Source organism: Scyliorhinus torazame, chromosome 8 (assembly GCF_047496885.1).
Source record: "Scyliorhinus torazame isolate Kashiwa2021f chromosome 8, sScyTor2.1, whole genome shotgun sequence".
NCBI lineage: Eukaryota > Metazoa > Chordata > Chondrichthyes > Carcharhiniformes > Scyliorhinidae > Scyliorhinus > Scyliorhinus torazame.
In genome coordinates, this window is record NC_092714.1 from 237,079,957 (window position 1) to 237,106,393 (window position 26,437).

Here is a 26,437-nt window from a genome sequence, read left to right on the forward strand (position 1 = left end):
CTGAATGAGAAAGACAAGAAACCTCCATTTACTGTTACAGAGAAAACATTGTCCAGCATTTGAACCAAAGGCACTGCATTGTCATTTTGGAAAGTCATCTCAAATAGCCACCACCTTCACACGTGACACCGAGTGTCCCTTGTATCCTGTGTATGGTATGCTCACCACAGCCCAGCAAGAAAAGCTTACATCACTTTTACTTCTATCATCATCTTCTTGATGACCTTAAACCTAAGGTTTAGGACTTCCGGGTGCGGCGATGACCAGCTGAGTCGCACGTTTCGGCAGCTCCCTGTGAAACGGACTTTTGGGCTCTTGATAGGAGCCCCAACGGCAATTTTAACGGCTGAAAACACCATGCGGTAAACCAGAAGGGTGTTCCCCCTGGACACGGATGGAAAAAGGAGAGGAAAGTGGCCGGATTGCAGCGGATCCTTTGGAACAACGGCAAGGAAGGCAAGCAGAAACCAAGATGGCGTCGGAAGGTGGCAGTTTCATATGGGGCCCTGAACAACAAGAGTTTTTGAAACGCTGCGTGGAGGAGATAAAAAAGGAAATAAAGAAAGAGTTGTTGGCCCCGATATTACAGGCGATTGAAGGGCTGAAAGAGGAACAAAAGACCCAGGAGCAGGAGCTTCGGGTCGTGAAGGCGAAAGCAGCAGAGAATGAAAACGATATACAGGGCCTGGTGGTGAAGTCGGAGATACAGGAGGCACACCAGAAACGATCTGTGGAGAGGTTGGAGGCACTGGAAAATAACGCAAGGAAGGAACAACTTGAGGATTCTTGGCCTTCCTGAAGGTGTGGAGGGGGCGGACGTCGGGGCATATGTGAGCACGATGCTGCACTCGTTAATGGGAGTGGAGGCCCCGACGGGTCCGTTGGAGGTGGAGGGAGCATACCGAGCTATGGTGCGAGGATCGCGAGCAGGAGAAGCTCCCAGAGCCATAGTGGTGAGATTTCTCCGTTTTAAGGATAGAGAAATGGTCCTTAGATGGGCGAAGAAAACTCGGTGTAGTAAATGGGAGAACGCGGTGATCCGCGTCTATCAAGATTGGAGTGCGGAGGTGGCGAGAAGGAGGGCGAGCTTTAATCGGGCCAAAGCGGTACTTCACAAAAAAAAGATAAAGTTTGGAATGCTGCAACCGGCAAGACTGTGGGTCACATATCAAGGGAGGCACCACTACTTTGAGACGGCGGATGAAGCGTGGACTTTTATTGTAGAAGAAAAATTGGAATGATTGGACTACGAAAATGAACGTTTGGACAAAGTGGTGGGACGAGTGGGGGGGGTGCGAAGGGGGATTGTATGATTAATCCCGCGGTATGGTAACTTTTCTTTCTCCCACAGGTGGTGATGGGGGGAGGTGGGGAGGGAGAGGAGATGGGGCGTTGGCCATGGGAAGCGGGGCCGAGGGAGAGGCGCGGGCTTGGTTCCCGCGCTATGATAATTATGGCGGGAATAGAGAAGCAGGAAGGAGGGGGCGCCGCACGGGGCGAGCCGTGATCACGGGGGGAAGCCGAGGTCAGCCAGAGTTTGCTGACTTCTGGGAGCAACATGGGGGGAGTAATTACGCTAGCGGGGGGTCTAGCGGGGGGGGGGGGGGGGGAGGGGGGAATTACTGGGTTGCTGCTGCTGGGGAAAGGGGGGAGTGGGTACGGGAAAGGATGGGCGGGGGGGCACCGTCTGGGAGAAATACAGCTGCGTGGGAACTGGGCGAGAAGCTGGAAAAAGATGATGGCTAACCGGCAAGGGGGGGGTGGGAAGCCCCCCAACTCGGCTGATCACGTGGAACGTGAGGGGGCTTAACGGGCCGATAAAGAGGGCACGAGTACTCGCACACCTTAAGAAACTTAAAGCAGATGTGGTCATGTTACAGGAAACGCACCTGAAACTGATAGATCAGGTTAGGTTGCGCAAAGGATGGGTAGGGCAGGTGTTCCATTCGGGGCTGGATGCGAAAAACAGGGGGGTGGCTATATTAGTGGGGAAGCGGGTAATGTTCGAGGCAAAGACTATAGTGGCGGATAACGGGGGCAGATACGTGATGGTGAGTGGCAAATTACAGGGAGAGATGGTGGTGTTGGTAAACGTGTATGCCCCGAATTGGGACGATGCCAATTTTATGAGGCGAATGCTAGGACGCATCCCAGACCTAGAGACCGGAAAGCTGATAATGGGGGGAGACTTTAACACGGTGTTGGAACCAAGGCTGGATAGGTCGAAGTCCAGGACTGGTAGGAGGCCGGCAGCAGCCAAGGTGCTTAAGGATTTTATGGAGCAGATGGGAGGGGTGGACCCGTGGAGATTCAGTAGACCTAGGAGTAAGGAGTTCTCGTTTTTCTCCTATGTCCATAAAGTCTATTCACGCATAGACTTTTTTGTGTTGGGTAGGGCATTGATCCCGAGGGTGAGGGGAACGGAATATACGGCTATAGCCATTTCGGATCATGCCCCACACTGGGTAGACTTGGAGATAGGGGAGGAAACAAGAGGGCGTCCACCCTGGAGAATGGACATGGGACTAATGGCGGATGAGGGGGTGTGCTTAAGGGTGAGGGGATGCATTGAAAAGTACTTGGAACTCAATGACAATGGGGAGGTTCAGGTGGGAGTGGTCTGGGAGGCGTTGAAGGCGGTGGTTAGGGGGGAGCTGATATCAATAAGGACACATAAAGGGAAGCAGGAGAGTAAGGAACGGGAGCGGTTGTTGCAAGAACTTTTGAGGGTGGACAGACAGTATGCGGAAGCACCGGAGGAGGGACTGTATAGGGAAAGGCAAAGGCTGCATGTGGAATTTGACTTGCTGACCACAGGCACTGCAGAGACACAATGGAGGAAGGCGCAGGGTGTACAGTATGAATATGGAGAGAAGGCGAGCAGATTGCTGGCACACCAATTGAGGAAAAGGGGAGCAGCGAGGGAAATAGGGGGGGTGAGAGACGAAGATGGAGAGACGGAGCGGGGAGCGGAGAGAGTGAATGAAGTGTTTAAGACATTTTATAAAAAATTGTATGAAGCTCAACCCCCGGATGGGAGGGAGAGAATGATGGAGTTTTTGGATCGGCTGGAAATTCCCAAGGTGGAAGAGCAGGAAAGGATGGGATTGGGAGCACAGATCACGGTAGAAGAAGTGGTGAAAGGAATTAGGAACATGCAGACGGGAAAGGCCCCGGGACCGGACGGATTCCCAGTTGAATTTTACAGAAAATATTTGGACTTGCTCGCCCCGCTACTGACGAGGACCTTTAACGAGGCAAAGGAAAGGGGACAACTGCCCCCGACTATGTCAGAAGCAACGATATCGCTTCTTTTAAAGAAGGAAAAGGATCCGCTACAATGCGGGTCCTACAGACCAATCTCCCTCCTCAATGTAGATGCCAAGGTCTTGGCCAAGGTAATGGCAATGAGAATAGAGGAATGTGTCCCGGGGGTGGTAACATGAGGACCAAACTGGGTTTGTGAAGGGGAGACAGCTGAACACGAACATACGGAGGTTGTTAGGGGTAATGATGATGGCCCCACCAGAGGGTGAAACGGAGATAGTAGTGGCGATGGATGCCGAGAAAGCATTTGATAGAGTGGAGTGGGATTATCTGTGGGAGGTGTTGAGGAGATTTGGGTTCGGAGAGGGGTATGTTAGATGGGTGCAGCTGTTGTATAGGGCCCCAGTGGCGAGTGTGGTCACGAATGGACGGGGATCGGCATATTTTCGGCTCCATAGAGGGACAAGGCAGGGATGTCCTCTGTCCCCATTACTGTTTGCACTGGCGATTGAGCCCCTGGCGATAGCGCTGAGAGGTTCCAAGGGATGGAGGGGAATACTTAGGGGAGGAGAAGAACACCGGGTATCTTTATATGCGGATGATCTGCTACTATATGTGGCGGATCCAGCGGAGGGGATGCCAGAAATAAGGCAGATACTTGGGGAGTTTGGGGATTTTTCAGGGTATAAATTGAACATGGGGAAGAGTGAGCTGTTTGTGGTGCATCCAGGGGAGCAGAGTAGAGAAATAGAAGACCTACCGTTGAGGAAGGTAACAAGAGACTTTCGTTACCTGGGGATCCAGATAGCTAAGAATTGGGGCACATTGCACAGGCTAAATTTGACGCGGTTGGTGGAACAGATGGAGGAAGATTTCAAGAGATGGGATATGGTAGCATTGTCAATGGCAGGGAGGGTGCAGGCGGTTAAGATGGTGGTCCTCCCAAGATTCCTCTTTGTGTTTCAGTGTCTCCCGGTGGTGATCACGAAGGCTTTTTTCAAAAGGATAGAAAAGAGTATCATGGGTTTTGTTTGGGCCGGGAAGACTCCGAGAGTGAGGAAGGGATTCTTACAGCGTAGCAGGGATAGGGGGGGGCTGGCACTACCGAGCCTAAGTGAGTATTATTGGGCCGCTAATATTTCAATGGTGAGTAAGTGGATGGGAGAGGAGGAAGGAGCGGCGTGGAAGAGATTAGAGAGGGCGTCCTGTAGGGGGACCAGCCTGCAGGCTATGGTGACAGCCCCATTGCCGTTCTCACCAAGGAACTATACCACGAGTCCGATGGTGGTAGCTACACTGAAGATTTGGGGACAGTGGCGACGACATAGGGGAAAGACCGGAGCACTGGGGGGGTCCCCGATTAGAAACAACCATAGGTTTGCCCCGGGGGGAATGGATGGGGGATATGGAATGTGGCAAAGAGCAGGTATAACGCAATTGAAAGATCTATTTGTGGATGGGAAGTTTGCGAGTCTGGGAGCGCTGACCGAGAAATATGGGTTGCCCCAAGGGAATGCATTCAGGTACATGCAATTGAGGGCTTTTGCGAGGCAACAGGTGAGGGAATTCCCGCAGCTCCCGACACAAGAGGTGCAGGACAGAGTCATCTCAAAGAAATGGGTGGGGGACGGTAAGGTGTCGGATATATATAGGGAAATGCGAGACGAAGGGGAGACTATGATGGACGAACTAAAAGGGAAATGGGAAGAAGAGCTAGGGGAGGAGATTGAGGAGGGGATGTGGGCAGATGCCCTAAACAGGGTAAACTCGTCGTCCTCGTGCGCCAGGCTAAGCCTGATTCAGTTTAAGGTATTACACAGGGCACATATGACTGGAACACGGCTCAGTAAATTTTTTGGGGTGGAGGATAGGTGTGCGAGGTGCTCGAGAAGCCCAGCGAATCATACCCATATGTTTTGGTCATGCCCGGCACTACAGGGGTTTTGGATGGGGGTGACAAAGGTGCTTTCGAAAGTAGTAGGAGTCCGGGTCGAACCAAGCTGGGGGTTGGCTATATTTGGGGTTGCACAAGAGCCGGGAGTGCAGGAGGCGAAAGAGGCCGATGTTTTGGCCTTTGCGTCCCTAGTAGCCCGGCGCAGAATATTGCTAATGTGGAAAGAAGCCAAGCCCCCGGGGGTGGAGACCTGGATAAATGATATGGCGGGGTTCATAAAGTTAGAGCGGATTAAGTTCGTCCTAAGGGGGTCGGCTCAAGGGTTTACTAGGCGGTGGCAACCGTTCGTCGAATATCTTGCGGAAAGATAGATAGGGGAGAACAAAGAAGGCAGCAGCAGCGGCCCAGGACTTGGGGGGGGGGGGGGGGATGGGGGGGGGGATGGGGGGGGGTGTGGCCTGAGACAAGGCAGTTGCCAATTAGGGCTAGTTTTTATTTTTTGTTATTTAATATTTATTTATTTGTTGTTGTTTTTGTTTAAATTTAAAAAGGTCATTATTATCTGTATTGTTACAATGTTGTGTAAAGGATGCACAATGTACTGTGTTGGTTGACCAAAAATTTTCAATAAAATATTATTTAAAAAAAAATTTTAAAAAAAAAACCTAAGGTTTAAGACATGGCGGGAGATCTCAAACTCGTGTCATGCTCCTCGTGTGCGATGTGGGAACTCAGGGACACGTCCACTGTCCCTGGCTCCTTCACTTGCAAGAGGTGTGTCCAGTTGCAGCTCCTGTTAGACCGCTTGATGGCTCTGGAGCTGCGGATGAACACACTTTGGAGCATCCGCAATGCTGAAGATGTCGTGGATAGCACGTTTAGCAAGTTGGTCACACCGCAGGTGAAAGGTACTGAGGGAGATAGAAAATGGGTGACCAAAAGACAGAGCAAGAGTAGGAAGGCAGTGCAGGTGTCCCCTGCGGTCATCTCCCTTCAAAACAGATACACCGCTTTGGATACTGTTGAGGGAGATGGCTCACCAGGGGAAGGCAGCAGCAGCCAGGTTCATGGCACCGGGGCTGGCTCTGCTGCACAGCTGGGCAGGAAGAAGAATGGCAGGGCTATAGTGATAGGGGACTCAATCGTAAGGGGAATAGACAGGCGGTTCTGCGGACGCAATCGAGACTCCAGGATGGGATGTTGCCTCCCTGTTGCAAGCGGCTGCAGGACATTCTTGCACATAGGCACCAACGATATAGGTAAAAAAGGGTGGAGGTCCGACAAGCTGAATTCATGGAGTAAGGAGTTAAACTTAAAAAGTAGGACCTCCAAGGTAGTAATCTCAGGATTGCTACCAGTGCCAAGAGCTAGTCAGAGTAGGAATGTCAGGATAGATGGGATGAATGCGTGGCTCGAGAAAAGGTGCAAGAGGGAGGGATTCAAATTCCTGGGGCATTGGAACCGGTTCTGGGGGAGGTGGGACCAGTACAAACCGGACTGTCTGCACCTGGGCAGGACTGAAACCGTTGTCCTGGGGGAGGGGGGGGTTTGCTAGAGCTGTTGGGGAGGGTTTAAACTAATGTGGCAGGGGGATGGGAGCCGATGCAGGAAGTTGGAAGGTAGTAAAACAGGGACAGCAACAAAAGGCAGTAAGGGGGAAAGTGTAAGGCAGAGACGCCATAGTCAAAAATCAAAAAGGGCGACAGTACAAGGTACAGTGACTGAGGGGAGCTCAGTGAATAGGACCAGTAATACTAAAAGGAATAAAACGGGAAGTAAAAACATTAATGGGAAGCGACGCAGCAGGTTGTTACATGAAGATATGGGTTCAACGACAAGGAAAATTAGGACAAAAGTTAAGAGGAAATATAACTTAGGAGAGGTTACTGATCGAGGTGTTAAGATTCAAAACAGAGGTAAAAAAAGCCAACATAAGTGTCCTTTACCTGAATGCTCGTAGTATTCGGAATAAGGTAAATGAGATGATGGCTCAAATCATCGTGAATGACTATGATTTAGTGGCCATTACTGAAACATGGTTAAAGGATGGTCACGACTGGGAGTTAAATATACAAGGGTATCAAACTATTTGGAAGGACAGAGTGGATGGTAAGGAAGGTGGTGTAGCTCTGTTATTTAAGGATGACATCCGGGCAATAGTAAGGGATGACATTGGTGCTATGGAGGATAAGGTTGAATCCATTTGGGTGGAAATCAGGAACAGTAAGGCGAAAAAGTCACTGATAGGAGTAGTCTATAGGCCACCAAATAGTAACATTATGGTGGGGCAGGCAATAAACAAAGAAATAACGGATGCATGTAGAAATGGTACAGCAGTTATCATGGGGGATTTTAATCTACATGTCGATTGGTTTCACCAGGTCGGTCAAGGCAACCTTGAGGAGGAGTTTATACAATGTATCCACGATAGTTTCCGAGAACAGTATGTAATGGAACCTACGAGGGAACACGCAGTCCTAGATCTGGTCCTGTGTAATGAGACAGGATTGATTCATGATCTCATAATTAGGGATCCTCTCGGAAGGAGCGATCACAATATGGTGGAATTTAAAATACAGATGGAGGGTGAGAAGGTAAAATCAAACACTAGTGTTTTGTGCTTAAACAAAGGAGATTACAATGGATGAGAGAAGAACTAGCTAAGGTAGACTGGGAGCAAAGACTTTATGGTGAAACAGTTGAGGAACAGTGGAGAACCTTCCAAGCGTTTTTCACAGTGCTCAGCAAAGATTTATACCAACAAAAAGGACGAACGATAGAAAGAGGGAAAATCGACCGTGGATATCTAAGGAAATAAGGGAGAGTATCAAATTGAAGGAAAAAGCATACAAAGTGGCAAAGATTAGTGGGAGACTAGAGGACTGGGAAATCTTTAGGGAGCAACAGAAAGCTACAAAAAAAGCTATATAAGAAGAGTAAGATAGATTATGAGAGTAAACTTGCTCAGAATATAAAGACAGATAGTAAAAGTTTCTACAAATATATAAAACAAAAAAGAGTGGCTAAGGTAAATATTGGTCCTTTAGAGGATGAGAAGGGAGATTTAATAATGGGAGATGAGGAAATAGCTGAGGAACTGAACAGGTTTTTTGGGTCGGTCTTCACAGTGGAAGACACAAATAACATACCAGTGACTGATAGAAATGAGGCTATGACAGGTGAGGACCTTAAGAGGAGGTAGTGATGGGCAAGCTAATGGGGCTAAAGGTAGACAAGTCTCCTGGCCCTGATGGAATGCATCCCAGAGTGCTAAAAGAGATGGTTAGGGAAATTGCAAATGCACTAGTGACAATTTACCAAAATTCACTAGACTCTGAGGAGGTCCTGGCAGATTGGAAATTAGCAAACGTGACACCACTGTTTAAAAAAGGAGGTAGGCAGAAAGCGGGTAATTATAGGCCAGTGAGCTTAACTTCAGTAGTAGGGAAGATGCTGGAATCTATCATCAAGGAAGAAATAGCGAGGCATCTAGATGGAAATTGTCCCATTGGGCAGATGCAGCATGGGTTCATAAAGGGCAGGTCGTGCCTAACTAATTTAGTGGAATTTTTTGAGTACATTACCAGTGTGGTAGATAACGGGGAGCCAATGGATGTGGTATATCTGGATTTCCAAAAAGCCTTTGACAAGGTGCCACACAAAAGGTTGCTGCATAAGATGAAGATGCACAGAAAGTAGTAGCATGGATAGAGGATTGGTTAATTAATAGAAAGTAAAGAGTGGGGATTAATGGGTGTTTCTCTGGTTGGCAATCAGTAGCTAGTGGTGTCCCTCAGGGATCAGTGTTGGGCCCACAATTGTTCACAATTTACATAGATGATTTTGAGTTGGGGACCAAGGGCAATTTGTCCAAGTTTGCAGACAACACTAAGATGCGTGGTAAAGCAAAAAGTGCAGAGGATACTGGAAGTCTGCAGAGGGATTTGGATAGGCTAAGTGAATGGGATAGGGTCTGGCAGATGGAATATAATGTTGACAAATGTGAGGTTATCCATTTTGGTAGGAATAACAGCAAAAGGGATTATTATTTAAATAATAAAATATTAAAACATGCTGCTGTGCAGAGAGACCTGGGTGTGCATGAGGCACAAAAAGTTGGTTTACAGGTGTAACAGGTGATTAAGAAGGCGAATGGAATTTTGTCCTTCATTGCTAGAGGGATGGAGTTTAAGACTAGGGAGGTAATGCTGCAATTGTATAAGGTGTTAGTGAGGCCACACCTGGAGTATTGTGTTCCGTTTTGGTCTCCTTACTTGAGAAAAGACATACTTGCACTGGAGGGCGTGCAGTGGAGATTCACTAGGTTAATCCCAGATCTGAAGGGGTTGGATTACGAGGTTGAGTAGACTGGGACTGTACTCGTTGGAATTTAGAAGGCTGAGGGGGGATCTTATAGAAACATATAAAATTTTGAAGGGAATAGATAGGATAGATGTGGGCAGGTTGTTTCCACTGGCGGGTGAAAGCAGAACGAGGGGGCATAGCCTCAAAATAAAGGGAAGTTAATTTAGGACTGAGTTTAGGAGGAACTTCTTCACCCAAAGGGTTGTGAATCTATGGAATTCCTTGCCCATTGAAGCAGTAGAGGCACCTTCATTAAATGTTAAGATAAAGATAGTTTTTTGAAGAATAAAGGGATTAAGGGTTATGGTGTTCGGGCCGGAAAGTGGAGCTGAGTCCACAAAAGATCAGCCATGATCTCACTGAATGGCGGAGCAGGCTCGAGGGGCCAGATGACCTACTGCTGCTCCTAGTTCTTATGTTCTTCTCCCACAATCCTCTCTTCGCAAACTCTTGTGCACAGAAGGCAGTCTTTCCCCAAAGTATGTCAAAACAAAAACATTTGTGCATTTGTTAGCTTATAATAGGTGCCCGAGGTCCAGTATTGAAGATGAAATGGCTACAATTTGTGAAACAGATTTTGAAAAGAGGATCCTCTAAATTTCGGGCATTATCTGGAATTAGAGTGAGTAGCTGGGTGTTCTAACCTGCCTAATTACTACTGGCTGGGAACTAATGGCATTCCCACAGTCCTTGGTGAGTATGAGCTTCCCCAATGAGGCGGGGGGGGGGGGGGGATAAATCATTAGCAGTCACCTGCATAAATAGAGCTGGCCAGTGTGGAACCAGCTACAGAGAGAGGAGTGAGCAGTGGTGGAGTACTGTTGCTGGTGTATATATGTAATTGTAAATAAAGTTATTTCTTTTGATTCTACCAACTTGTGCTGGATTCTTCTTGACCCTCACAAAACTGGGGAATGTTCCTGATGAAAGGTTGTTCGGTAACTTCAGGAAGCCACCATTAAGAGAGCAGAAGTTTTTTTAGCTATGTACAATAGTCTTCTCAAGGCAGCAACGTGCTCCCAGTACAGTCCTTGCTCGAAGAACTAACCACACCAGGCCCTGCTTTGGGCTGGCTTTCATGCTCGTTTGTAACGAGCTCCAGCTGGATGGACTTCTTATCTGGGAAGCTTGTTCTCCATGAGCCTACAGGGAGATCGACAATGGTTTCCCCTATGGTCCTCATGGGAGTTATAACAAGTTGATTCAAATGCATTAATATTCCCAGCATCATCATCATTCCAAGAAACGCAAGAAAAATGTAATGTATAGAAGTAACAACTGTTTATAAATATGAGAAAAGCCTATAAAAAGATTTTTTTTTTTAAAAATCGTTCCAAGAAACTCATATATTCGAAAGCTGCCAGCAACAATGCTTGGCATCCCTACTCCATTTTATGACTTCTCAAGTGCAGGTGGCCAATCAATCCAGGCCCTCCCACAGCTAGAAATCCAAGCAAAGAACTCTGTCACACCCTCCTTAACTTCCCAGCACTAACATAAGTCTGTTCACAGGATAGGATTCAGGCACCATGAAATATAACTGCTGGTGCACAAAGTGAATGAGATGTTAAACTGAAAGACTTCACGGCAAATCTAGAAGAGTCATGTGCTTTTTGAAGATTGGATGTTCTCCTGGTCAAACTTTCTTCCTCAACATCACAAATCAATTCTCTGACCATTTATCTCATTGATGTTTATAGGACTTTGTTGTGTGCAAACATGCTGCGGTATTTCTCTAACATTTCAACAGTGTCTTCCTATACAGCCTATACAGCCTACACAGCCAATACAGCGTCTCCCTGTACTCCCTGTACACGCATGACTGTGTGGCAGAATTTCGCTCCAACTCCATCTACAAGTTTGCTGATGACCTGTAGTGGGTCGGATCTCGAACAATGATGAGTCAGCATACAGGAGTGCCGTGGTGTAATGACAACAATCTCTCCCTCAATGTCAGCAAAACTAAAGAGATGGTCATTGACTTCAGGAAGCAAAGCATCATACACACTCCTGTTTGCACCAAGGTGGAAATGGTTGACAGCTTCAAATTCCAACTATCTGTCCTGGTCGACCCACATCGACGCTACAACCAAGAAAGCACAACAGCGCCCATACTTCCTCGGGAAAGTAAGGAAAAGCAGCATGCCCACATTGACTCTTACCGATTTTTATAGATGCACCATAGAAAGCATCCTATCTGGCTGCATCACAGCCTAGTATAGCAACTGCTCGGCCAAAGACCGTAAGAAACCACAGAGAGTCATGAACACAGCCCAGTCCATCACGTGAAACCGTCTCCGATCCATTGACTCTGTCTACACCTCCTGCTGCCTTGGGAAAGGGGGCAGCATAATCAAAGACCGCTACCGCTTGGGTTATTCTCTCTTCCAACTTCTTCCATCGGACAGGAGAGACAAAAGTCTGAGAACACGCGCTAACAGTTTAAAAACAGCTTCTTCCCCACTGTTACCAGACTCCTTAATGACCGTTATGGACTGAACTGATCTCTTCACTTATCTACTCTACTGAGTAGTACTGCACTCTGTATGCTCACTCGTTGTCTGTGCCTATATAGTTACATTGTGTATTTATGTATTTACTATGTTTTTTCATGTATGGAATGATCGATCTGGACTGTACGCAGAACAATACTTTTCACTGTACCTTGGTACATGTGACAATAAAACAAATCCAATCCAATCTACACTTAAAATATATTTTGTTGTCTGTGAAGTGCTTTGGTATGTTCAAAAGATATGAAAAGTACTATATAACTGCAAGTTCTTGATGGACAATTTAACTTGTGGCATATTCCAGGAACCTCTGTTTTCCGCAGGCTAGAGAGATTAGTTTAGTTGAGCAGAGGTGCAAGGCAATCTAATTGAAATGTTCAAAATCCTGATCAGATTTCTAGGAGTAAAGTCAGAATTCTAGGAGTTAAGTATGGAAAGATATTTCCATTTTTGGTGAATCATGATCGTTGTGATATAAACTTGGATTTAGTAATAGAAACATAAAGTGGAAGGTTTGATGGCTTTTTGTACAACAGTGTTAAGATTTGGGCTGCATTATCACTAGCAGCTCCTGAAACATGCTGATCAGTTCATCAATTTTGTTTGTGACAAGAAGCTTGAATAAAATAAAGATTAAAGAAGCTTGGATAAAATGAAGTTTAAAGAATTGGATGAAAGGGAATTGGCAAGAGTTCAGTTGCCTTGAGGATTTTTGATATGCGAATTAGCTGTGTTCACGGCTCTCTGTAGTTTCTTACAGCCTTGTGCCGAGAATTGCCATACCAGGCTGTGATGCAGCCAGATAGGATGCTATGGTGCATCTGTAAAAATTGGTAAGAGCGGACATGCCTGTGGTAGTCACCACTGTTGTATTATATTGTATATACTGCACTGCATATGAGGGTATTACGGTAAGGCCCCTGTACTACAGGTATGGGGGTAGATCCCTGCCTGCTGGCTCCGCCCAGTAGGAGGAGTATAAATGTGTGTACCCTCCGAACTGCAGCAATTTACAGCAGCTGTAGGAAGCCACACATCTCTGTGTAACAAAGCCTCGATTACTCTCTACTCTCATCTCGTCATAATTGATAGTACAGTGGATGTTGTCTATATGGACTTCAGTAAGGCCTTTGACAAGGTCCATCATGGTAGACTGGTACAAAAGGTGAAGTCACACGGGATCAGGGGTGAGCTGGCAAGGTGGATACAGAACTGGCTAGGTCAGAGAAGGCAGAGAGTAGCAATGGAAGGGTGCTTTTCTAATTGGAGGGCTGTGACTGTGGTGTTCCGCAGGGATCAGTGCTGGGACCTTTGCTGTTCATAGTATATATAAATGATTTGGAGGAAAATGTAACTGGTCTGATCAGTAAATTTGCAGACGACACAAAGGTTGGTGGATTTGCGGATAGCGATGAGGACTGTCAGAGGATGCAGCAGGATTTAGATCATTTGGAGACTTGTGTGGAGAGATGGCAGATGGAGTTTAATCCGGACAAATGTGAGATAATGCATTTTGGAAGGTCTAATGCAGGTAGGGAATATACAATGAATGGTAGAACCCGCAAGAGTATTGAAAGTCAGAGAGATCTAGGTGTACAGGTCCACAGGTCACTGAAAGGGGCAACACAGGTGGAGAAGGTAGTCAAGAAGGCATACGGCATGCTTGCCTTCATCGGCCGGGGCATTGAGTATAAGAATTGGCAAGTCATGTTGCAGCTGTATAGAACCTTAGTTAGGCCACACTTGGAGTATAGTGTTCAATTCTGGTCACCACACTACCAGAAGGATGTGGAGGCTTTAGAGAGGGTGCAGAAGAGATTTACCAGGATGTTGCTGGTATGGAGGGCATTAGTTATGAGGAGCGGTTGAATAAACTCGGTTTGTTCTCACTGGAACGACGGAGGTTGAGGGGCGACCTGATAGAGGTCTACAAAATTATGAGGGGCATAGACGGAGTGGATAGTCAGAGGCTTTTCCCCAAGGTAGAGGGGTCAAGTACTAGGGGGCATAGGTTTAAGGTGCGAGGGGAAAGGTTTAGAGGAGATGGACGAGGTAAGATTTTTACACACAGGGTAGTGGGTGCCTGGAACTCACTGCCGGAGGAGGTGGTGGAAGCAGGGACGATAGTGACATTTAAGGGGCATCTTGACAAATACATGAATAGGATGGGAATAGAGGGATATGGACCCAGGAAGTATAGAAGATTTTAGTTTAGACGGACAGCATGGTTGGCACGGGCTTGGAGGGCCAAAGGACCTGTTCCTGTGCTGTACTTTTCTTTGTTCTTTGTTTGCATCAATGACAAATGTCCGTAGCTTCCTGAGGAAGTATAGTCAGGAGTCTTACAACACCGGAAGGAGCAGTGTTCTGAAAGCTAGTGATTTGAAACAAACCTGTTGGATGTAAACCTGGTGTTGTAAGACTTCTTACTGTGCTCACCCCAGTCCACATCATGAGGAAATATAGGCATTGTTGTGCTTTCTTGTGACGGGTTTTGTGCTGTTGAGAAAGTTGGAGCAAATGGAAGGTCATGGATTGGTTAGAGGTTGGGGGAGATTAAATGATAACGTGGACGTTTTTGTCAATTATTTTTTTAATGATTTTGGGACGACAACCCAGCTTATAGTTTAAATGTTTTTTTTTAAAAAACGGCAACTGTTGGCGTTTGCCATAGAAAAGTAACTCGACAGGGTAACATTGTGTTGAGAGCAGCCTGAGGCGCTCCAGCTCCGGCGAATTCTTTCCGGGTTTTGTCTCCGATTCTGAATCCAGCTCCGAATGTCAACTCCAGCTCCGGGATTTCCCTCTCATCCGGGACAGTGTGGCCAGCGCCGACTCTCCTGCGCTAATGGCTGACCGCTGCTCAGGGAGCAGGTAGAGGTACTGAGACGCTTCAATCCGCCTCCTGTCCGCACCGCCCGCTTTAGGGCCTCATGGGGCTGGAAGCGGCCGGTGGGGAGGCTACCCCGGCTGCCCACTGCCCGCTCACCCGCTGTACTGTGGGCGGCCGAGCGCCTTGTTTTGCCGTTGCTAGGCCGCTGATGATGGAGAGGCTCGCGGGGGGCGGGGGCGGCGGCGGCTCAGGTGAATGCAGGGCCAGCGGCAGGAGCGCCTTACAAAGCCCGGGGGAGAGGGAGTGCCTGGCCCAACAGTAATGGGATGGGGTGGGTTCCCAGTCCAGGGGTGATGGGGGAGGGTGCCCAGTCCAGGGGTGATGGGGGAGGGTGCCCAGTCCAGGGGTGATGGGGGAGGGTCTCCAGTCCAGGGATGATGAGGGGAGGGTCTCCAGTCCAGGGATGATGAGGGGAGGGTCTCCAGTCCAGGGATGATGAGGGGAGGGTCTCCAATCCAGGGGTTATGAGGGAGGGTCTCCAGTCCAGGGGTGATGGGGGGAGGGTCTTCAGTCCAGGGCTGCTGGGGGAGGGTCTCCAGTCCAGGGATGATGAGGGGAGGGTCTTCAGTCCAGGGCTGCTGGGGGAGGGTCTCCAGTCCAGGGATGATGAGGGGAGGGTCTCCAGTCCAGGGGTGATGGGGGAGGGTGCCCGGTCTAGGGGTGATGGGGGAGGGTTCCCAGTCTAGGGGTGATGGGGGAGGGTCTCCAGTCCAGGGGTGATGGTGGAGGGTCTCCAGTCCAGGGGTGATGGGGGGAGGGTCTCCAGTCCAGGGGTGATGGGGGGAGGGTCTCCAGTCCAGGGGTGATGGGGGAGGGTCTCCAGTCCAGGGGTGATGGGAGGTGGGTCTCCAGTCCAGGTGCGATGGGGGAGGGTGCCCGGTCTAGGGGCGATGGGGGAGGGTCTCCGGTCCAGGGGTGATGGGGGAGGGTTTCCAGTCCAGGGGTGATGGGGGGAGGGTCTCCAGTCCAGGGGTGATGGGGGAGGGTCTCCAGTCCAGGGGTGATAGGGGGAGGGTCTCCAGTCCAGGTGCGATGGGGGAGGGTGCCCGGTCTAGGGGCGATGGGGGAGGGTCTCCGGTCCAGGTGTGATGGGGGAGGGTTTCCAGTCCAGGGGTGATGGGGGAGGGTCTCCAGTCCAGGGGTGATGGGGGAGGGTCTCCAGTCCAGGGGTGATGGGGGGAGGGTCTCCAGTCCAGGGGTGATCGGGAGAGGGTCTCCAGTCCAGGGGTGATGGGGGAGGGTCTCCAGTCCAGGGGTGATGGGGGGAGGGTCTCCAGTCCAGGGGTGATGGGGGAGGGTCTCCAGTTCAGGGGTGATGGGGTGGGTCTCTCGTCCAGGGGTGTTGGGCAGGGGCTCTGGTTCAGGGGTGATGGGGGAGGGTGCCCAGTCCAGGGGTGATGGGGGAGGGTCTCCAGTCCAGGGGTGATGGGGGGAGGGTCTCCAGTTCAGGGGTGATGGGGGAGGGTGCCCGGTCCTGGGGTGATGGGGGAGGGTTTCCAGTCCAGAGGTGATGGGGGGAGGGTCTCCAGTCCAGGGGTGATGGGGGAGGGTCTCCAGTCCAGGGGTGATGGGGGGAGGGTCTCCAGTCCAGGAGTGATGGGGGAGGGTCTCCAGTCCAGGGGTGATGGGGGAGGGTCTCCAGTTCAGGGGTGATGGGGAGGGTCTCTCGTCCAGGGGTGTTGGGCAGGGGCTCCGGTTCAGGGGTGATGGGGGAGGGTGCCCATTCCAGGGGTGATGGGGGAGGGCACCCAGTCCAGGGGTGATGGGGGTCTCCAGTCCAGTGGTGATGGGGGAGGGTCTCCAGTCCAGGGGTGATGGGGGGAGGGTGCCCAGTCCAGGTGTGATGGGGGGAGGGTGCCCAGTCCAGGGGTGATGGGGGAGGGTGCCCGGTCCAGGGGTGATGTGGGGAGGGTGCCCGGTCCTGGGGTGATGGAGGGTTTCCAGTTCAGAGGTGATGGGGGGAGGGTCTCCATTCCAGGGCTGATGGGGGCGAGCCGTGGGACAGTTGTTGGAGTGAGTGTCCAGGAGTGATGGGGCGGATGCTCAGGAGAGTGGCTAGTCCAGGACTGGTGGGGTGGGTGTTGGGGAGAGTGTCCACCCCTGCAGTGATGGGAGAGGAGGAGGACGGTGCAACAATTGTCTGGGCAGAGGGCAGAAAGAGCAAAGACTGATTCGGCATAGTGTGGCAGAGACGTTATCGGGTGTGAGGCTCATGAGTGCGTGGTCATTGCTGCCCCCACTTGTTATTGCTCACAATTATTCCTGTAATTGTCACTATTTCACTCGGGCATGTTTCATACACTTGATCTTGAATTATCACTCAATTGCTTTCTCCTTTGTTTTTGTAGTATTATGTTTGATGTTGTAGCAATTTTATGTACTTTGTGACATGTTTATCTAAATCTACCGTGCTGATACTTCAATTACTTTAAAGGATCTCCCATGGTTTACTGGGCAATTCTTCTACATGATAGCCTGACTCTAATTGGAAAAGCAGTTGCATTGTGGTGAGTATAATTCTACCACATAGCTGGAAATAAAATCAAGTTTAATACTACTGAAAACAAGGTCACCTCAGGAGCATAGCTGCAAATGAGTCCAGAATAAGTTATTCAGCTGTAAATCTGCATTTTACTGCAATGTATACTGTTTATTCCTATCATACTGTAGTTATCTCAGTGATTTGGGAAGTAATATCAGCCAGAGGATAGAGAATATATGTGGTGATTCCACTGCACACAAAATCTTGCATGACTTAGTTGAATCCTAAAAGCTGTTTCCATCGCAGTGTGAGGCCAGATTGATACCTCGCTCTTTGAGATCTTTTCCTGCAGTGTGTTTGATATTATGCAAGGCTATTAAGTGCACTACCATTAAAATTGAAATACAAATGGAATTTTGAGACTGAGATCACTGGAGCTAATGGACTTTGTTTTGCTACAGTCTGTTTTTAATAATACCTACAGAAGTTTAGTTTTGGTGGACCCTGGTGCTAAACTTGTACAGAGTTATGGTGCCACCTTTGCATTGAGGTATATTTAAAACAAGACATTGATCACAAGTTAAAGGTTGCATGGGATATTGGTTATGTTCTCTACATTGCAAATTTTAAAGCTAGCAGATTTTAAAAGCAGAGCCAGCAGAAACTTTGCATTGACATTGAATATGGTATATTGTTACTGTGCATCAGAGTCACTCATAGCATTGATAATCTGTTGTGTCCTGCAGAATTGTCAAAATCACAAATGGGTTATGATTAATTCAATGAGTGAAGGCATTCTAATCACAACCTGTTCAATTTATTTTCCACTTTGTAGTTCTATTATTTGAAATCCTTTGAAAGTGCTCTGTAATATGACTTTGTCCTTGTAATTTTGTAACATCGGGCTTTTTATTTCCATTCCTGTACGATGCTTGCAACTGTTCACATAACAACCAGCAGTGTGAAGGTACAGAATCCACAAAGCTTTCTTTTACTGAAATCATTTGGTATTTGTCACTTCTGTGAGAGTGATTAGTGCCTCCTTATGAATTGCGTTTGTCTGATATATTGATATTTTTGTGCTCTAATTCACTTGGTTTATTGGCTTCAGTTGCTTTACACCATAACTGTAAGATGCAGCGTGAGAATTTAGTTTCAGTTTTCTTGTTTCTGTTCCTCTCAAAGGGGCCTGCCTTATTTCTGACAGTGTAATTAGGCTGAAATTAACGTTCTCAGATGTGTTGTGTATTGTAATTTGTTCAATTTCTCCTTTCCTCTATTTAAAATGACTTCTCTCACCTCTACATTGGTAGAGTGCAATTGGTATATAACAGAAATAGTTTTCTGTGATTTGATTTAATGTATTACTGTATTTATTATGGTGACTATAGGTTTATTTTCTTCAACTTTCTCTTTCCAATAAAAAGATGTTTTATTCCCATAAGAATATTAGCAGAATCTTTGAGGTGAAATTTAATTTGTGTTGCGATGGCTCTGGGGTATTTGGCTGCTGACTGGAAGATTTGAATTTGGATTTTTATGGATTGATCCAGTAGGTGGAACTGTGAGTTAAGAAAGGGAGTGGGTCGCATTTCTTACTTTTCCCTTTGCCTTACGAACTTCAGCGACATTGACCCGCTCTGAACATCAGCAAATGAAATGAAAATCGCTTATTGTCACAAATAGGCTTCAAATGAAGTTACTGTGGAAAGCCCCTAGTCGCCCCATTCCGGCGCCTCTTCGGGGAGGCTGTTACAGGGATTGAACCGTGCTGCTGGCCTGCCTTGGTCTGTTTTCAAAGCCAGGGATTTAGCCCTGTGCTAAACAGCCCCTCATGCAAATAAGGACAGTAATACAATAATGGGAACACTTTTTAAATCAAAAATAAGGTTATGATACCCTGATAGCTCAATCTGTAAATACACCACCCAATATGGAACTAAACTTTGCACACTGGGAAAGTATTGTACAAGGTTCAAATCCCATCCTCTTTTGAGTTGATTATCTCATTATTGTAAGGATCCAACTCTTGGTCTCGGCAAGAAGAGAGTTCAATCTTTTGATTTTCAGTGACTTCTGCAAGATGGTGTGTACACAATAGATGGCTGAAGACTAGTCTCGTCGTTGCTGCATTGCCTAACTCGTTCACTAACTTTCAAAACCTGGACTCGCTTATTAAGAGGTATAGGAAGGCAGCAGGATTCATAGAATCATGTAATGCATTTGGCTGATTGGGTCCATGCCAGCTCTCTGCAAGAGCCATTTAAATGACTCCGCTTGTCCGCTCTTAACCATAGCAATTTGTTTTCTGTTGACCTGATTGTGAAAGTCATGATTGAATCTGGCTGCACCAGACTCCAAGTAGTCCATTCCAGTTGCTAACCGCTTGCTGAAAAATAAAAACTTTTGCTCATGATGATTATGGTTCTTCTCAAATCTTTTCTGCAACCTGTGTCAAGCCCTAGTATCTTTACTGCAGTGCAGTGCCCAGAATTAGACACAATCCGCCAGTGCTTTATAAAGACTCATTGTAATTCCATACTTTTGTACTTTATGCCTCTGTTTATAAAGTCCAAGATTCCGTCTGCCACTTTAACCACATTCCCCACCTGCCATGCTACTTTCAATCATTTATGCATACATTCCCCCAGAATGTAAAACATGTCCAAAAACATGCGTCCTCCATTACTGTTTCCTGTAACTCGGCCAAATGTGTATCCATGCGGCTACTGTCCTTTAATTCTGTGGGCTTCAACTTTGCTGGCAATTGTGTTGTATGACACTTTATCAAATGCATTAGCCTCGTCCAAAAGCTCAATCAAGTTGGTAATACACGATTTGTCTTATTTTGAAATGTTTTTATTCAGGTTTTTCATTTTATACAATCCAAAATATACAAGTCTGTGTGGACCAGATACAAATTTACAAAAGCCTAATATTGCAAATAACCCCCAAGACCCTACCCCTGACCCCCCTGTCCTTTTATATTTTATTTAGAATTTTTACATTTGTACATTATACAAAAGGTGAGTAAGAAGGTTTGTATGTACAATTTACATATTCCCCCGCCCTTTTTGTTGTTCAGGCTCCACCTTGGGCTCTTCCGTCGTGGCTCCTAGAGGCCCTCTTTCATTTTGGATTTGTTACTGTTGAGGGATGGGGCCCTCTGGCCCCCTCCTCTGTCCTTTCCCCTGTCCCCTCCTAATGTTTCCCTTGTTTCCTCCCTTGCTGCCGCTCTTTCTTCCCCCCCCCCCGTTCCTATCTGCTCAGTGTGGTCCTGTCTCCCCTCGCTGGCCCCTCGAATCCCTCCCTTCCTATCCGCTATTAGCCTCGAACAGGTCTTAGAACAGGCTAATGAGTAGTCCCCACGTTTTGTGGAAGCCCTCTTCCGACCCTTGGATGGTGTATTTGATCTTCTCCAGATGGATAAATTCCGACAGGTCAGCCAGTTGGTCTGCAGCTGCGGGTGGTGCTGCTGATCGCCAGCTGAACAGGATTTTCCGGCGTGCAATTAGGGAAGCAAAAGCAAGGACATTGGCCCTCTCCCCCATATGTAGTTCTGGATGGTCTGAAACCCCAAAGACTGCCACTCTCGGGCACAGCTCCACCCTCACCCACATCGCCTTGAAGATGCCTGTCCAGAACCCGACAAGTCTGGGGCTGGGCCAGAACATGTGGGCATGGTTATCCCGGCCTCCCTGGCACCGTTCACACTTGTCCACCACCTCCGGGAAGAACCTGTTCATTCGGGTTCTGATTAGATGCGATCTGCACCACGTTGAGCTGCATGAGGCTCAGCCATGTGCAGGAGTAGGTGCAGTTGGCCCTGCTCAGTACTTCGCTCCAGAGTCCCCACCTTACCTCCGTCCCTAGTTCGTCCTCTCATTTCTGTTTTGCTCCGTCTAATGGTGTCCTCGCCCTTTCTGACAGTCGTCCTTAAATGTCCCCACAGTTCCCCTACTCCATACTGTCCGCCCCCAGCAGTCCCTCCAGCATTGTGTCTCTTGGCCACCCCCCCCCCCCCCCCCCCTGTCCTGACTCCACTTCTTAAAAGTGGCGTCGAGCATCGCTGGTGGGAATTTGTGGTTACCGCAGATGGGGGCTATGGTGGACACCTCAGTTAAACCGAAGTGCTGTCTCATCTGGTTCCAAGTTTTTAACGTAGCTACCACTACTGGGCTGGATGTGTACTTTGCCGGAGGGGGGTGGAGCGCTGTCGTGGTTAGGGCTCGGAGGGTCGTTCCTGTAACGCTATAATCATTTTATCTTTTCCTTGGAAAATTGCCTTGGGGATGAAGATTGGTATGGATCTAAATCTGAAGAGGAGCCTTGGCAGTATATTCATCTTCATCGTCTGCATCCTCCCCGCCAGGGAAAGCGGAATGCATCCCATCGCTGCAGATCTTTTTTAACGTCCTCCGCCAGACTGGTCAGATTCCATTTGTGGATCCGTGTCCAGTCGTGGGCTATCTGAATCCCCAGGTAGCGGAATTTGGTTTGGGCTAGTTTGAATGGTAGACCCTTCAGCTCCGTCCCTCCTCCGTTGGGTTTACCGGGAAAACCTCACTTTTGCACTTGTAGCCCGAGAAGCAACCAAACTCTTCCAGGGGCTTCATGATTTCCTTCAAGCCGTTCCGCAGGTCCGAGATGTAGAGGAGCAGGCCATCGCATAGAGTGAGACTCAGTGATCTCTGCCTCCTCTTCGGATACCCTTTCAGCCTTTTGTGTCTCGCATAGCAATTGCCCAGGGCAAACAGGAGGGGAGACAGCGGGCATCCCTGCCTGGTGCCTCTGTGCAACTGGATGTATTCAGAGCTGATGGTGTTGGTCCGAATGCTCGCCTTGGGGGCATTGTACACAAGGTGAACCCGGTCCTGAGCCCAAACCTCTTCAGTACCTCTATGAGGTACTTAGATTCAACTCTGCCAAAGTCCTTTTCTGCATCCAGGGAGACGATCGATCACGTGTAGTGTTCTCTCCCTAGATGGGGCTACTATCACATTCAGCTCCCACTTTTTTAAATCCAGCCTCATTTCCTGCCGTGCTTTTTGGAACCAAACTTTAACATTGCCTTCAGGATATGGAGGAAGAAATTTGGGTTGGGAAAGGACAAAAGAATTTTTGCAAATGTCTACCTAATTCTATTGATACGTATAAATCTCTTCAATGAATAAACATGTAAAAGCTATTTTGTTCTCTGTTAGTTAATAAAGTAAATCTTGATACCACTGTTAATCAATACGCAATATTGCTTCACCACCTCATGTGGTTTGTTTGCAAGAGCTGGGCTTAAGAAATCAATTCATGCTATGTAGATTATTGCACCCAGTCTTCTCAGATAATAAAATATTTCCAAATAGAAATATAATTGAGATGCTATGACATATTCTGAAATATTGTGTTACCATAGTGTGGACTTAATTTTAAATATAAATTTTTTTCAGTCTTTATTTTCCCCTCATGAGAGTGAGACTGTAGTAAACTTGGAAACATTTTCGATGTAGACGTTTTTGACTCGTGTGGATTTAGTGTTACCGAGAGTAAAATATATATGTAGAATTATGGATGATTGGGAGTAAGTAATATAGTTTATAATTATTCCAGAGATACAGACTACCTGGAAAGCCATGGGAGGAAAGTGTAACTTAGTAATCAGTTTATTCAAGATTTACTTCAGCTACTGTGGAATGCTGCAGTGAAATTACAATCTCCTTTATTGAAATTTGGCCATAATTCCTCCTGCTAGAATTTAAATGTGGGCACAAAAGTACAGTAGCTAACATTGTATCTAGAATGAAAGTAAATATGATGACTTTTATGATGTAATTTTCTTGGGTGGAACTCATCAAGATTGAGAAATGATTCAGTCCTGGACCAATGCACAGTTGTTATCGAAACAATGTTCTGTCTTCACTCTTGAGGACATCTTCCTTTGTGTTTGGCGCCACTGTTGGGCTTAAATGAGGTCAATTAAGAACACATCCAGTATCAGTTAGGTGTTGTAGGCCATCAGCAGCAGAATTGTAAAACATAATTGCATACCATGACTAGCATGGGCTCTTTAATGCGGGGGTGTTAGTTGAAATGAAAAATGAAAATCGCTTATTGTCACGAGTAGGCTTCAATGAAGTTACTGTGAAAAGCCCCTAGTCGCCACATTCCGGCGCCTGTTCGGGGAGGCTGGTACGGGAATCGAACCGTGCTGCTGGCCTGCCTTGGTCTGCTTTAAGAGCCAGCAATTTAGCCCAGTGTGCTAAACCAGCCCCAGTTCTATTCCCCCTTTTTAGTAATTCTATTAATTCAATCTTACAGTCCCTTCCTTTGGCCCTTGGTCCGGCCCAAGGTAGCCAACTTCCTTTCCCTTTGCTCCCCTCTTATCACAACTAATTATATTGAAACAGTATAATTGCATATAAAGCAATGATAACATATAATTGTACAGACTTAAAAGATTCTCAAGCTCCCCCTTCACTTGTATCCATCTTGTTAATTCTTATTCAGTATTATTTCTCCCTCATCTTCATTTGTCCCAATCCAAAAATAATTTTACTTTAATTTGGTCTTAAAATCAGTTTCTCCATGTGGAGTATGTGTCAGTGCCGTGATTTTTTTTTAAAAATGTTTTTATTCTCCATTTTCACATTTTCCTTCAAAATTTACACCCCACCCACAAACAGTAAACGGTAACAAATACAAAATCAATCCACTTAACAATACCAACGATCCCATCCTCCCACCCCACCACCCCAAACAACGGCCCACCTGTCAATATATGCATCCAATAAAACAAACCCACGGTGGAAACAAAAAACAAAAGAGAAAAGGAAAAAGGAGTCCGGGACCGCCCATGGTCACCATTGACCTATAGAGTCCACTCCCCCACCTCCCCTACACTCAACGCCATCCAACCTCTGAAAGAGTACCGTACATGATGCCCAAGAGTTGTACCCCCCCCCCCCCCACACCCAGTCTCCAACTCCTCCCGTCCACTGCCTCTTGTAAAACTCATCCCCCCAACCTCGGTTCCTTCCCCCCCCAACTTTCCACCCCGGCTACACCACTCGGACCCTGTTCTGCCAGGTTCCGATGGCCACAGCCCCTCCCCCCACCTCAATCCCGTTCACTGGCCGGCTTAAACCGGCCAGCGTGGAGGCCCCCGCCCAGGTCCCTTTCCCCCTTGCCCGGCCCTAGGAAAGCCCAGAAATCCCCTTTTAGCACACAAACCCCGGATATCCACCTACACCCCAAACGAGCCCTCATTTCGAGTGAAAGTCCCAACACTTCCCTTGTCCAAATATATACAACATTGGCTCCTTTAGCCCATACACCCGCAGGCAGTGAAACAAAAAAAGAAGAAAATACAGTCAGTCATGAGGTCACATCGGCACATGGCCATTTCTCAGTTCTGCCTTCTGCCTTTGCAAACTCCTCCACTGCTTCCGCCGTTCCAAAATCAAAGTCCCTGAGCTTGTAAGTCACCCTCAGTTTCGCTTGATATACAATGCCGCACTGCACCTTGCTAATGTACAGTGCCCTCATCACCCGGTTGAAGGCAGCCCGCCTCCTCGCCAGCTCCACCGTAAAGTCCTGGTATACACGAATACCAGCTCCAGCCCACTGCACCACCCGCTTCTGCTTGGCCCAGCTCAGGACCTTCTCCTTCACACTGTACCTACGGAAGCACAGAGTCACTACCCTTCATGGCTCACTCGCCATTGGTACAGGCCTCCACGACCGATGAGCCCGATCCAGTTCATAGCGGGAGGGATCCTCCCCCAATAGTTTCGCCAGCATCGCAGCAAAATACTCAATCGGCCTCGGTCCTTCAACTCCTTCGGGCATCCCCACAATCCTCAAATTCTGTAGCCTGGATCTGTTTTCCAGGTCTCCCATTTTTCCTCACAGATCCTTGTTAATGTCCATCACCTTCCGCATCTCCTTCCCCATCGAGGCAAGTTAATCACCGTGCTGCAATAACGTCCCCTGCACTTCCTTCAGCGCCTCCCCTTGCTCTCGCACCTCCGCCACTGTGCTCGCCACCGCCATCATCACGGGGGAAATCGCCTCCTCCACCAGCGCACTCAAAACCTCTCTCATCTCCTTCCTCATTGTCTCCATGTATCTTGTAAACTGCCTTTTGAATTCCGCAGCCATCACCTTAGTTATTTCTTCAGCCGTAAGCAATGCGGCCTCCCCTGGTTCTCCAGCCTCCATTTTCCTCGGTGACCCCGCGGTGACCTTTCCACTGCCCGACGGACCTTCAGCTGTTTTCTTTACGGACGATTTTTTGCTTACCCTTGACATTTTTCTTCACTCTTTCTTCCTGCTTTTGCCGCCTCCGTGGACCCTGGGACCAGGATTAAAGCCCCGAAAATTCCGTTCCCGAACGGGACCCCTCCATTGTGCGGCCGCCCGCCGTCACCGGAAGTCTGTGCCGTGATTTTTAAAATGTTTTTTACTCTTCAGGCCATATTAACCATTTCCTGCCGTGCTGTTTATCAATTAGCTGAGCAAGTCCCATTCTTCAGTGCAGCTGCACCATGTACTATTGGCAGTTCATTCACAAGTTACAAACCATTTCTGCATTCTCAAATCGGTGTTCTAATTCCTCCTTTAATCTGCTGTTGGAATGTCACATTCGTAAGCAACCGTCACATATTTCCCTATCTGTTAGATTTTTTTAAACCAAGCTTTCTATTGTTTTATTCAGGCAGTGAGTTTTCTTTCTTCATTCTTGTTGGCATCTCTCTGCCCTTTCCCACAAATCCTTATTTTACATTTGTGGAATCTGGTGTTTAGGGATTGTGCGATGTATTTTACCAATCAACTTCATCATTGTGGATTCCACTGTCTTTCAAAGAACGTACCATTCAAAATTCTTCAGAAACTTCTCAAGGAGTCAAAGGAAGTCTCTGCTTCAAGATCTTTGCTTATTTCCCACTATACAGTCTCAATGCCTCAGGGTAGCCAGATTATCAAATTTGGTTTTCTTAAAAAAAAATTCATAGTCAAAGACATGACTA

At 47.7% G+C, this 26,437-nt stretch overlaps 1 protein-coding gene across 5 annotated transcripts in view; it reads left to right on the plus strand.

Moving 5' to 3' along the window:
* The window catches only part of kif3b (kinesin family member 3B), a 207,008-nt gene that overhangs the window by 140,125 nt on the left and 40,446 nt on the right, over window positions 1–26,437 (plus strand). For 2 of the 5 annotated variants that reach the window (XM_072514966.1, XM_072514970.1), the window contains exons 1-2: window positions 14,828–14,919; window positions 17,367–17,439. The exons of 1 other annotated variant lie outside the window; for it this stretch is intronic. The gene's annotated coding sequence lies outside the window, so the exon portion shown is untranslated. Of the gene's footprint in view, window positions 1–14,827; window positions 14,920–14,960; window positions 15,124–17,366; window positions 17,440–26,437 lie in introns of those variants that run through there. 2 more of the 5 variants (XM_072514967.1, XM_072514969.1) reach the window with 2 other exon arrangements.